At 35.6% G+C, this 11491-nt stretch overlaps 1 long non-coding RNA gene across 3 annotated transcripts; it reads right to left on the reverse strand.

Moving 5' to 3' along the window:
• Positions 1–4857: 4857 nt before the first annotated feature.
• Positions 4858–10515, reverse strand: LOC107900749 (uncharacterized). 3 transcript variants are annotated; one of them, XR_001685021.2, is made up of 4 exons: positions 9812–10515; positions 9592–9698; positions 9148–9509; positions 4858–5699 (listed from the first exon to the last, which is right to left on the reverse strand). It is a non-coding gene; the product is annotated as an uncharacterized lncRNA (long non-coding RNA). The 3 variants fall into 3 exon arrangements; XR_001685022.2 differs by lacking the exon at positions 4858–5699 and adding an exon at positions 8359–9032; XR_005916854.1 differs by lacking the exon at positions 4858–5699 and having other exon boundaries at positions 9041–9509.
• Between the last annotated feature and the right edge of the window lie 976 nt (positions 10516–11491).

Genomic DNA, 11491 nt, shown 5'->3' on the forward strand with positions numbered 1-11491 from the left:
CTTTTAATTTTTCACCTTCACCCACCAAAATCATATAATCCATCTCATCTTTCCTTATTTCAAGATTCTCCAATCCCTTCAAAGCCAAAAATCTTGATCTCAAAATTTCCTTTTCTGTATCTCTCTCCCTTCGATTTCGTAAATCCCTTAGTAACCGACGGGATTTCTACTCCACCACCATCTAAGGTTCGAACATCGGTCCCTCACCACTGATCATCAATTCCGTTAAATCTGAATTACCACATATTTTTCTTGTGTCATTTCCTTTATCAGTCGCTGACGAATGACACATCTCCTTCAGATGGCCATATTTTCCATACAAAAAACAAATGGTTGGTAGAGCCTCATATTCAACCCATTGTAGTTCTCCATTAACAAGCACTTAAGAAGCCAAGGGTTTGTAAAGATAAACGAAGACGGTCATTCTCGCAAACTGACCCCTGGTTTTGCTATCTATATTGAAGTCAAGTTTGACCACTTTGCCCACCAACCCTCCAACTTCTTTTAAAATTCTTCTTTTATACATAAATCTCGGGAGGCCCGACAGCCTGATCTACGCCAACACCATACTTGGGTAAGGTTTCTTGGGATTAAAAGCTTTTGTCCATGGTTGAACAGTGAGGTATTGGCCATTTATGATCTATGGTACTTGCAAAAGGGCTGTGTTGTAATCCTCGACACACTGAAGTTCAGCCAGGAAGTAACCGTTCTCAATATCTACCAAATGGAACAGTTTTGATGGAAACCATAAACTACTGATTTGATTATACAATGCACCGCTATTTCGGCCCAACAGCTTCAAAACCACTATTGCTTCCATATCCTCGATCAAAATTTGTTGTATACAATCCGAAAACTCTATAGTCGGAATACCATTGACAATCTTTTATAACATCGCCTTCTAGGAATTCGAAACCTTCAGTGCATTCGACTTTAGAAGATCAAGACCCTTCTTCTTGATTCAGAACCCCTTTCTCCAATAACATTTGTTTCCAGGAAACCTGTGGTTGCGAGTCCAAGTCCACTACCATCTCAACATCCGCTTCACCATCCCTCTTTTTAAATCCTACTTTTTTAGTTTCCCGATCATCAGCCGACCAAGAGTCAGTGGCCTGAGCAATTTCCAGTGAAGAAACCATGAAAGAAAAAAATTTAGTTCAAAAACGAATCTTTTTTCTTTTTTTGTTATTATTCCAGAAATGGTCACTTTAGGTATGAATTAAATTATGTTTTCGTCACCAAAATTTAACTTGTTAGTGTTATCAATTTGTAATATTTTCATCATTGAATCATTAATTGCAATCATCATTTTAAACCAAAAAAAATTTAAGGGTAGGTTTGATTGACGGAATTGATTTTCCGAAAAATCATTTTTAATTTTTCCAGCGTTTGATTGGCGGAAAACATTTTCAACTCCAAAACAAGGGAAAATGGGTTACATTTTAGGGAAAATGTCTTACCTTTCAATTTCCGTAAGACATTTTCCGTGCTCTCCTCTCTATCGCCTCCTTCATTCATTTCTTTATTTTCGGTAGAAAACTGCTTCTGTTTATCGATTTTCCAGTAACTTGTTTTTTTAATTATTCAATACTTGTTTTTTTAACACAATTACAAATAATTTATTTGATATTAGTTTTTTTAATTTATAACGATTAATATTGTAACTTAATAATTGAGTATTATTATAAATAAATCATTGCAATATAAGTAAAAATAATTTAAAATATAAAAATTTATTAATATATATTAATATATGTAAAAACAACTTTTCTGAAAAATATTTTCAAAAAATCTGCTAAGCAGCAGAAAATATTTTACACAGATTCAATCAAACACAGAAAATATTTTCCAGTAAATCATTTTACAGAAAAGTAAAACATTTTCCAAAAATCATTTTACGGAAAATATTTTACTGACAATCAAATAGACCCTAAGTTAAACATTTTCTTGAGTAATTTAATTATTTTTCTTTTTAACTTTCTTTTTTTCTTTTCGCAGAATCTGAAACGCTTTTAACCCCAAACCAATTGCTTCTTCAAAATCTCAGGATATTCGCCGTTGTTAGATTGATTTATGGAGAAATAGAGAAAGGCTTTTTATTATTATTTAAAAATAGATAAATCATAAAAGCTGTGGTGAATCTGCCATTACCAATAGTAGCAAATAAGGCTACCCTTAAATTTCACTCCTAAAAATAACAATAGATTAATTGTATAATTTGATCTATTTTTTAAATGATAATTTAATCTCATATTAACTTATCATTACATCATTAATGATAATTAAACGAGTAAATGATCAAAAATAATACTAATAACAGCAATAACAAATTAAAGTTGGATAGTTAAAGCATAATCTAAACCAATGACCGTTTCTGTAGTTTAACCTTTTTCTTTTTCTGGCTTGCCTAGCACACATAGTTTCAACCGAGTAAAAGTAAAATTTGAATTGTGGCTAAATTATTAAATGAGCCCTTGAACTTTGTTATTTTTTAGATAAAACCCTTGTATTCTTATTGTTATCAAGCGAGCTTTTAAACTTTAATTTGTATTCAAATAAGCTTTTAAACTTAGCTGAATTTATAGAAAATGTCGATTTTTTTAAATCTAAATCGGATTAGGCCTTTTTTTTTAGTATTTGTGGGATTAGATAGATTTTTGAAAACGGGTTGAGCTGAATTGGACGCGCTTTCCTACTTTGTCAGTAAAGCGCTTCCAACGGGAAGCATTATCCCTAATGGGCGAAATCCAACAGTTACTTCCCAACGGCTAATTCACACCCCCAAACTTCCTAACGGCTAATTTACACCCCCAACACTAAAAAAAAACTTATTTAAAACCCTTCAATTCTATTTTTTTTTCAATTAACTCTTTATTCTCACTCAATTCTCTCTAAATTCTCTCAATTTTTATTAAAATTATATTAAGGTTTTTATTTAATTTTGTATTATGAAAATTAATCATTTTTTTAAATTCTTAATGACCAATTCTCTTATTCATTTGAGTAACAAGTACATTTTGACCTTCCAAGTGAAAATGGTAAGAAAGTATTTATATTATTTTTAATCTAATTTAATTTCATTATTAAGTTATATTGAAATTTAAAATTTTGTATTTTTTTATAATTAGATGGAATATCAAATTTTGGAGACATATTTTGCAATCTATCCGCTCCTCCGTCGACTTTAATTGAACCATACTTGAGAGATGTAAGATTCTTTCACGTGGCCTGTACGATTGGGGATGTAAATTGGACCCCACATTTGTTAACATGTTGGTGGAAAGATGGAGATCCAAGACACACACATTTCATCTTCCATGTAGCGAGTGTACAATCAAACTAGAGGACATGCAATTACAGCTCGGGTTACCAGTAGATGGACCAGTAGTGACAGACTCAGTCGTCGCTACCGATTGGAAAGTCTTATGCAGCCAACTGTTAAGGAAGGTTTCAGATAGAATCTATAGTGCCCGAATAGACATAAATTGGTTCAAAATAAATTTCGATGAGCTCGATGCGGAGTCGAGTCCACTTGAAAGGGAATAATACGCTCGGGCATACATCTTTAGGATAATCGGGGGTCTTCTAATACCCAACAAATTGTGAAATCTTGTACATTTAAGGTGGCTGGTACAACTTGTGGACTTAAAAGGAGCGAGCCAACTAATTTAGGGATCAGTGGTGTTGGCGACGTTGTACCGGGAGATGTTTCAGGCGATGCAACCAAAAAAAATTAAAATCGGTGGTTGCTTGCTCCTACTGCTATCATGCACATGGTATCGACTGCCATTTTTACGTCTTCAAGTTGGCTACCCTTATACATTCCCACTCTTAACAAAGTAAAATTCACTAGATAATATATTTACCATAATAAAATTATTTAAAATTTAAATTATTGTATTGACATGTTATTTCAATAGGTGAAACCGTAAGTCGAGTTATGTGGGACTACCGGAAGAACTTCAAGATATACAACTCCTATTAGATCAATGATCGGAAGCTGATGTTAGTATTTCGAAAAATTTTAAATATATAATATTGATGCAAGGATTTAAGAATTATTAGTAAGAACATAATTGAAATTATTATTTTGTACTAGAGTTTGAATGGACACTATACTCCGATCTGAGAATTCAAGCATGCATCCTGTTCGAATTCTTAGTGAATCCCAACATCTGGCATGTAAAGGTGATATTGATATTTTACGTTACAGTAGAGATGCACGAATTTAATCGAGTTATGCGGTAATTTGGGTTTAGGTAAACGATTTCGCCACCACCCTAAGACATTAAAGACGTGCACAAGATCGATTTGTAGGGGAGAACTGAGGAAGATAAGGTAAATTCCACAAACAATATATCAATATTTAGGAGTATAGGTACAACTTTTTACCTAATTGTGAATGCATTATCACTCATGAATTAGCTGTTGAGCCATCGTACATGCCATGGTTTAGACACCATGGCAAACCATATCTATTATCAGAGACAGGTGAATTAGTAGAACTTGAAGAAGATATTATAGGCATTGCCCTAAATTTGGAATCAAATAATGTTGGTGTTGTATTAATGGATGACGATTTGATGATACAAGAAGGAAGTTGTGTAAAAGAAAACAGGAAATATTACTTAGATACTAGTGAGTGAGGATTATTTTGGTCATGTTATAAACGCCATTGCTAAGCCTATTGACGGTCCGGGTGAAATTTCAGCTTCTAAATCTCGGTTAATTGAATGTCCTACCCTAGATATTATTTTGAAACATTTTGTTTACGAGCCTCTCCAAACAAGACTTATTATTATTGATTCGGTGATCCCTATAGGACGTGGTCAGTGAGAATTAATTATTGGGGATAGATAGACTGGTAATATAACACCCCTTACCCGTATCCAACACTGGAATAAGGTACGAAGCATTACTAAAACATATACACTTAAACTATCAAAATTATATTTTATGAGATACATACAAACCCTAATTCTCTGTGCTCCCAGTAGTGCTTCGTGGTGTCGTAGAGAAAGCAGTACCTTCTGCGGCTTAGGATGGAAGAAAGTGGTGGTGAGGATAGAGAGGGTAGGACGAGATCTCCCTTTTAGCAGATGAATTTATTCAATTAACGGTTAAGAGGTCGAAGGTGATACCAAATTCCAAACCAACGTTGATATACACAGTTTGGACAGGAAAACTATACAATCAAGAAAGCTTTAGGGCACAGATGAGGAGTATTTGGAAGACCAAGAAAAAGTTTGAGATTCAGAAGGTAGGGCAAAATCTATACTTGATAGTTTTTGAATTGGAAGAAGATTTGGAGTCAATTTTGGAAGGAAGACCGTGGCTGTTCCGTAAGAGTTTTATTTTATTCAATAGATTAAGTCAGGAGATGGAGAGAGATCAGATTAGTTTGACCTCTTCACCGTTCTGGATAAAAATTGACTCGCATTTACCAGAGTTTGATAAGAAGGATCTCATGCATGCAATTGGTGTCACATTCGGGGGGGTTATCAAATCTAAAATAAGTGATACTTACTGCCGACTCAGAATTAGTTTGGATGTTCGGAAACCACTACGTCGAGGTATCTTCGTCTCAAGCATTAATGTTAAAAAAATGTGGGTTCCTTTTAAATATGAGAATCTGCCAATTTTTTGTTTTGGTTGTGGAAGAATGGGACATGGACTTGCAGATTGTACTCAAATAATACCTGCAAGAAAAAGCAAAATCAGCAGTGATCCACCTTATTCAATGGCTTTAGAAGCAGAGTCAAAACAAGTTGGGAAAGAAAGTATGTAGTTTAGTACTATGTGGAGGTTTGCGGGGGTTCAGAGCTCATACACAGGAGGTCAAGAAGTGCTGACAGGAAGTTCCAAAGAATTTGATAAGAAAAAACAGGAGTTGAAAGAAATCCAAGAGAATATAGAGATGATGGGAGAGAAAGATTTGTTGAAGCAGCAGGAAAACAAATTTGGGATAGAGGAGGTCGTGAATATCGATAATAGCAAAGCATAAGAGTGTACAGACATTAATCATGAAAAGAGGAGGAGTTAGAAAAGTATTAAAACAATGGACATAGAGGTAGAAGTAACAGATGCTAATAGACTGAGGAAGCGAAAGTTCACAGAAGAAGGTAGCCCGATGAGTGGTGAAAGGGATGGAATTAAAAAAGTGAAATTGGCTGAAGTGAAGGAATGTGAAAGCATCTGCTCAGAAGGGATGATGGAGAGTGCGAAGCAAATGGAGGTAGAAAATTTATCAAGATCGGCGGCTGCCAATAGGCAAGCCGACCGGGCGTTATGAAAATAATAAGCTGGAATGTTAGTGGATTGGGGAGTCCACGGGTAGTGAGGAGGCTTTGCTTCCTTTTAAAGCAACACAATCCCCAAATGGTCTTCTTAATAAAGACAAAGTTAGATAAACATCGTATGGAAAAAGCTAGAAGGCGATGTGGTTTCAACAATGGTATCGATATTGAAGCTGAGGGTACGCGAGGTGGATTAAGATTGGCATAGAAAGGAGGTGACGCTGATGTTGAAGTCGAATGGAGATTCACGGGGTTTTATGGTTCGCCCTATGTTAAAGATAAATGTGCTACATAGAATTTGTTAAAGAAATTGGGAGAAGATAGGAGTCATCCCTGGATGGTATGCGGTGATTTTAATGAGATACTTTATTCCTATGAAAAACACGGGGGTGCACCAAGAGAGGAGAGTTGAATGGAGGCGTTCAGAGAGGCTCTAGGAGATTTTTTACTTGAAGATGTGGGTTATTCAGGGGTCTGGTTTACTTGGGAGAGGGGAATTTCACTGAAGACGAATATTAGAGAGAGACTTGATAGGGGGTGGCAAACGACAAGTGGAAGCTATTATTTCCAGCAGGTATCATCAAGCATTTAACTCATTCTATGTCTGATCATTGTCCAATTCTTGTTAATACAAAATGTAAAGACAATCATAAAGGCAATGAAAGATTCAAATTTGAGGCATGGTGGATTCTGGAGGATACAATTGAGGAAGTAGTTAGAGATTCCTGGGAGTCAAGAGTCGGTACAATTTCTGATAAGCTCGAAAGATTAAAGATTGATTGAAGGGTATGGGAAAATTCAATAAAAGAACAAAGAGAAGGCTTGAATTTTTAATGGAGCAGGATAGGAGTGATGAAGTCATTGGAGAAATGATCGATACCAGAATTCATTTAAATATGGAAATTGAGAAGGATGAGCTCTATTGGGAGCAAAGGGCAAAGGCAAACTGGCTTAAGGCAGGAGACCGAAATACGACTTTTTTTCATAGATTAGCCACAATGCGGAGGAAAATTAATACAATTTCAAGGTTAGATATGGGTGATGAGAGAGAGGCTAATGAAGCTAGTGAGATTAATGAAGTGGCTACCAGGTACTTTAAGAACTTATTTACATCAAGTGAAGTAGGAGATCCTTCTCATCTTCTAACAGGTATCGATAGTAAGATTCCGGTTGATATGAACTGAGGCTTGAAGAAAAAATTTACAGCAGAAGAAGTTCACGAAGCTTTGAAAGGTATGGGTCCCACAAAAGCACCAGGTCAGGATGGTTTTCCAGCATTATTCTTTCAGAAATTTTGGCACATTGTAGGCAAGGAAGTTGTTGATTTCTGTTTGGGAATTATTAATGAAGGTAAAAATTTTGGTCTTTTCAATCAAACAGAGATTGTGCTGATTCCAAAAATCCCTAACCCAACTATCTTAGCAAATTTCAGACCTATCAGTTTATGTTCAGTCCTTTATAAGGTGGTGGCAAAAACAATTGCAAATCTACTTCAAATCTGTATTGGTAGGTGTATTGATGCAGCTCAAAGTGCGTTCGTCCCAGGAAGGCTTATTACAGATAATGTGCTTCTTGCCTATAAGATTTTGCATACATTCAGATAAAAAAGAGGAGGGAAAAAAGGATATATGGCCATTAAGCTCGATATGAGTAAAGCCTATGATAGGGTTGAATGGGGCTATTTAAAAGAAGTTATGTTATGCATGGGTTTTGATATTGAATGGGTAGAGTTGGTCATGAAATGCATTTCTACTACGTCCTATGTTTTAATACTAATGGGGGTTGTGGGAGAAGTTTTAAGCCAACAAGAGGTTTGAGACAGGGAGATCCTTTAAGCCCTTTTCTCTTTTTGATGTGTAGTGAGGGATTATCAGCCTTGATGAGAATGGCATCGAAGGAAAAGTTGTTAAAAAGAGCAAAGGCAAGTAGAAGAGGCCCAAAAATTACACATCTTCTCTTTGCAGATGATTGTATTTTGTTTGGGGAAGCAACAGGAAGGGGGGCGATGGTGCTAAAAGAAATTTTGATGGAATATGGTAAAAGTTCCGGTCAATGCGTCAGCTTTAACAAATCTACTATCTTCTACAGCACAAATACTACAGAAGATAAAAAGAACAAAGTCTCGACAATTATTGGGATACAAACATCAACAAATATGGAAAGATATCTAGGACTTCCAAATGTGGTGGGCAGACGAAAAAAAGAATCTTTTCAATATCTCAAAGAGAATTTACAGCAAAATCGATGGGTTGAGCACCAGAATGTTGTCGCAAGGAGGCAAGGAAGTTTTTTTGAAGTCGATCCTGCAGGCTATTCCAACATATGCAATGTCGTGTTTTTTGTTACCGAAGTCTTTTTGTAGAGATTTAGAAGGCATTTTTGCTAAGTTCTGGTGGCAAAAAGCTCATGGGAGAAAAGGGATTCATTGGTGTAAATGGACTTACTTATGCCGGTCTAAAGGAGAAGGAGGCTTGGGATTCAGAGATTTGGCTAAATTTAATGTCTCCTTATTAGCTAAACAGCGTTGGAGAATTTCGACCTATCCAGATTCGTTATTAGCTCAAGTTTTAAAAGCAAAATATTTCCCGAATAATAATTTCCTAGATTCATGCTTGGGGAACAATGCTTCGTATATGTGGAAAAGTATTTGGGCTACAAAGAGTATTTTAAAAGAAGGTATGGGCTGGAGAGTAGGCAGGGGAGAACTAATTACAGTTGGACGCAACAATTGGATCCCTGATGTTGGAAGAAATAGATTATCAGCTATAATCACGAATTTGAACGATTGTAAAGTTGCCGATCTAATCAATCAAAATAACAGAACATGGAAGGAAGAGTTGATAATTTCTACCTTTCCAGAGGATGTAGCTGAGAAGATTATTGGTATCCCATTGGCAAAGGATCCCCATGATGACTTCCGAGTCTGGAGTGCTGACGCGTCAGGTGAATTCACAGTTCGCAGCTCCTATAAACTATTACAGAATATCTAGGATGACCCTAGAGCTTATGCTTTACAAGAAGGCTACAAGGAATTCTACAGGAAATTATGGCTACTAAATCTTCCCTTAAAAATCAAAATTACAATCTGAAAGATATCGTGGAATTTTTTACCTACACGAGTTAATCTAGTTCAGAAAAAGCTAATAAACATTACAGTGTGTCCACGATGTGGAGTTGGTTCAGAGAGTATGAATCACCTTTTCCACGAATGCCCTGTGTCAAAATCAGTATGGAAGGAATTACCATGTAATGCTATGGTGCAAGAACAACAGATGGAGTTTACAGAGTGGCTCACCGAAGTTTTTGCGAAGAACTCGGAATCTCAGTGTAGGATGTTTTGTTGTACTTTATGGGCTATATGGGGAGACCGAAATAATAGAGTGCATAATAAAGTGAGCAAATCTGGAAAAGAAATAAGTAGATTTGTTAGTAGCTACATACAAGAGTTGGATGGGATAGGAAAAAGTAAAGCAGAATCTTATAAATCTACAAGCAAATGGAAGAAGCCACCTGACCAGATTGTGAAGATAAACTTTGATGCAGCATATGACGGAAAGAGTAAGCAATCGGCGGTGGGGATTGTGGCTAGAGACAACGAAGGTAAGGTCTTACTCTCATGCTCGATGATTTACCAATAGGTGGCATCCCCTTTTGCAGCAGAGGCGCTCGCAAGCCGGAAAGCGATCAAAATAGGTAAAGAAATGAAATGGAGAAAAATCATTATTGAAGGAGATTCACTATCGATAATAAAGAAATGCAGATCTAATATCCCAGATAAATCAAAGGTGTGTGCCTATATCAGTGATATTCATAAGCTACAATCAAGTTTCCAGGAATATAGATTTGAACATGTTCCAAGAGCAGTAAACAGCCTTGCGCATATGATAGAAAAAGCAACGTTGAGGGATAAACGAATATTATACCTGGCTGAGGGAGTCCCAGAATATGCAAAAGATCAGAATGGGAGGGATCGAGGGGGGGAATCGGATTGAATGTTAGGGATGAAAATGAAATGGGTAAACCGAGAGGTAGCAGGTAAAGCAATGACAGAATAAGGGGTTTCCTCGGGAGTATGATTTCATCATGAAGAAGTTTTGGCAGGAACAAGACGATTAAAAGTTTTGATGCTGATTGGGAAAGATTTTACAGCAGCATTAATGGCTTCCAGAAGGTTCAGTTATGCTGCTTTTTAGGATCTAATGGCAGTAGCCTTTTGACGTTTCAGTTTTTTCATTTTTTATTGTTTTGTTTTGGTGATAGGATCAAGGCTCAAACCGGGCCTGGACTGGTTCTGTTTTTGTTTTTTCATTTTTGAATTCAATAATACAGCCCAATCTGCAACTATTTTTCAAAAAAAAAAAACATATACGTATTTAACCGAGTTATAAAATTTCATCTAAATTAAAACTTTCAAAATAATTAACATGCTTCTATAACTTTTCACAATATATCCTCAAAATATTATAATCATAATAATTAGGGCCTACAAGACCCGATACATACTCATGCAATTCAATGCTTCATTTCCATTCCATTCAATTCGCAATTTCTTATGCTCACAATTTAAATCATATCACTAGTAATTTCCATTTAATTCACGTACAACTCAATGACATTAAGTTCAACACTAATACATACTTACCATTTAAATCAACGTGTATCGATTATACCATTCAATAACACATTTATGAAATTCTCAATTTTGCAATGAAAATGTCACTTTAAAATAACAACATCATCCTGGTATAAATACACTACCACTTAACCATTTACTTTAATTCTTTTGGGTCCATTTGTCACTTACCATCCTTAATCAAATTAGGGAATGGTTACGGAAAATTGAGTACTTCACTTCCACTTTGCCATAGTATAACTATGGTATTACTTATGATCACTTATCACTTGTCCCTGATCAGATAAGTGTAGCTAGGCTACGACTTATCACTTTGTCATTGATCAGAAGTACTTAAATCTGGCGTTCCGCTCAATTTGATCATTTATTCGGTTTTCGCATTTTTATTTTATTCTCATTTCAACAATAAATATATATCATCATACATTATATAATTCATGAAATTAACATTTAATTATTAATTTTCAGCCATATGAACTTACTATTTCATTACCTTTCCACACTCGTTTCCTATGCACATCACACAAGATATAAACATATCATTCAACCATAGTCGCAAACT

Source organism: Gossypium hirsutum, chromosome D08 (assembly GCF_007990345.1).
Source record: "Gossypium hirsutum isolate 1008001.06 chromosome D08, Gossypium_hirsutum_v2.1, whole genome shotgun sequence".
In the NCBI taxonomy this organism is placed as follows: domain Eukaryota; kingdom Viridiplantae; phylum Streptophyta; class Magnoliopsida; order Malvales; family Malvaceae; genus Gossypium; species Gossypium hirsutum.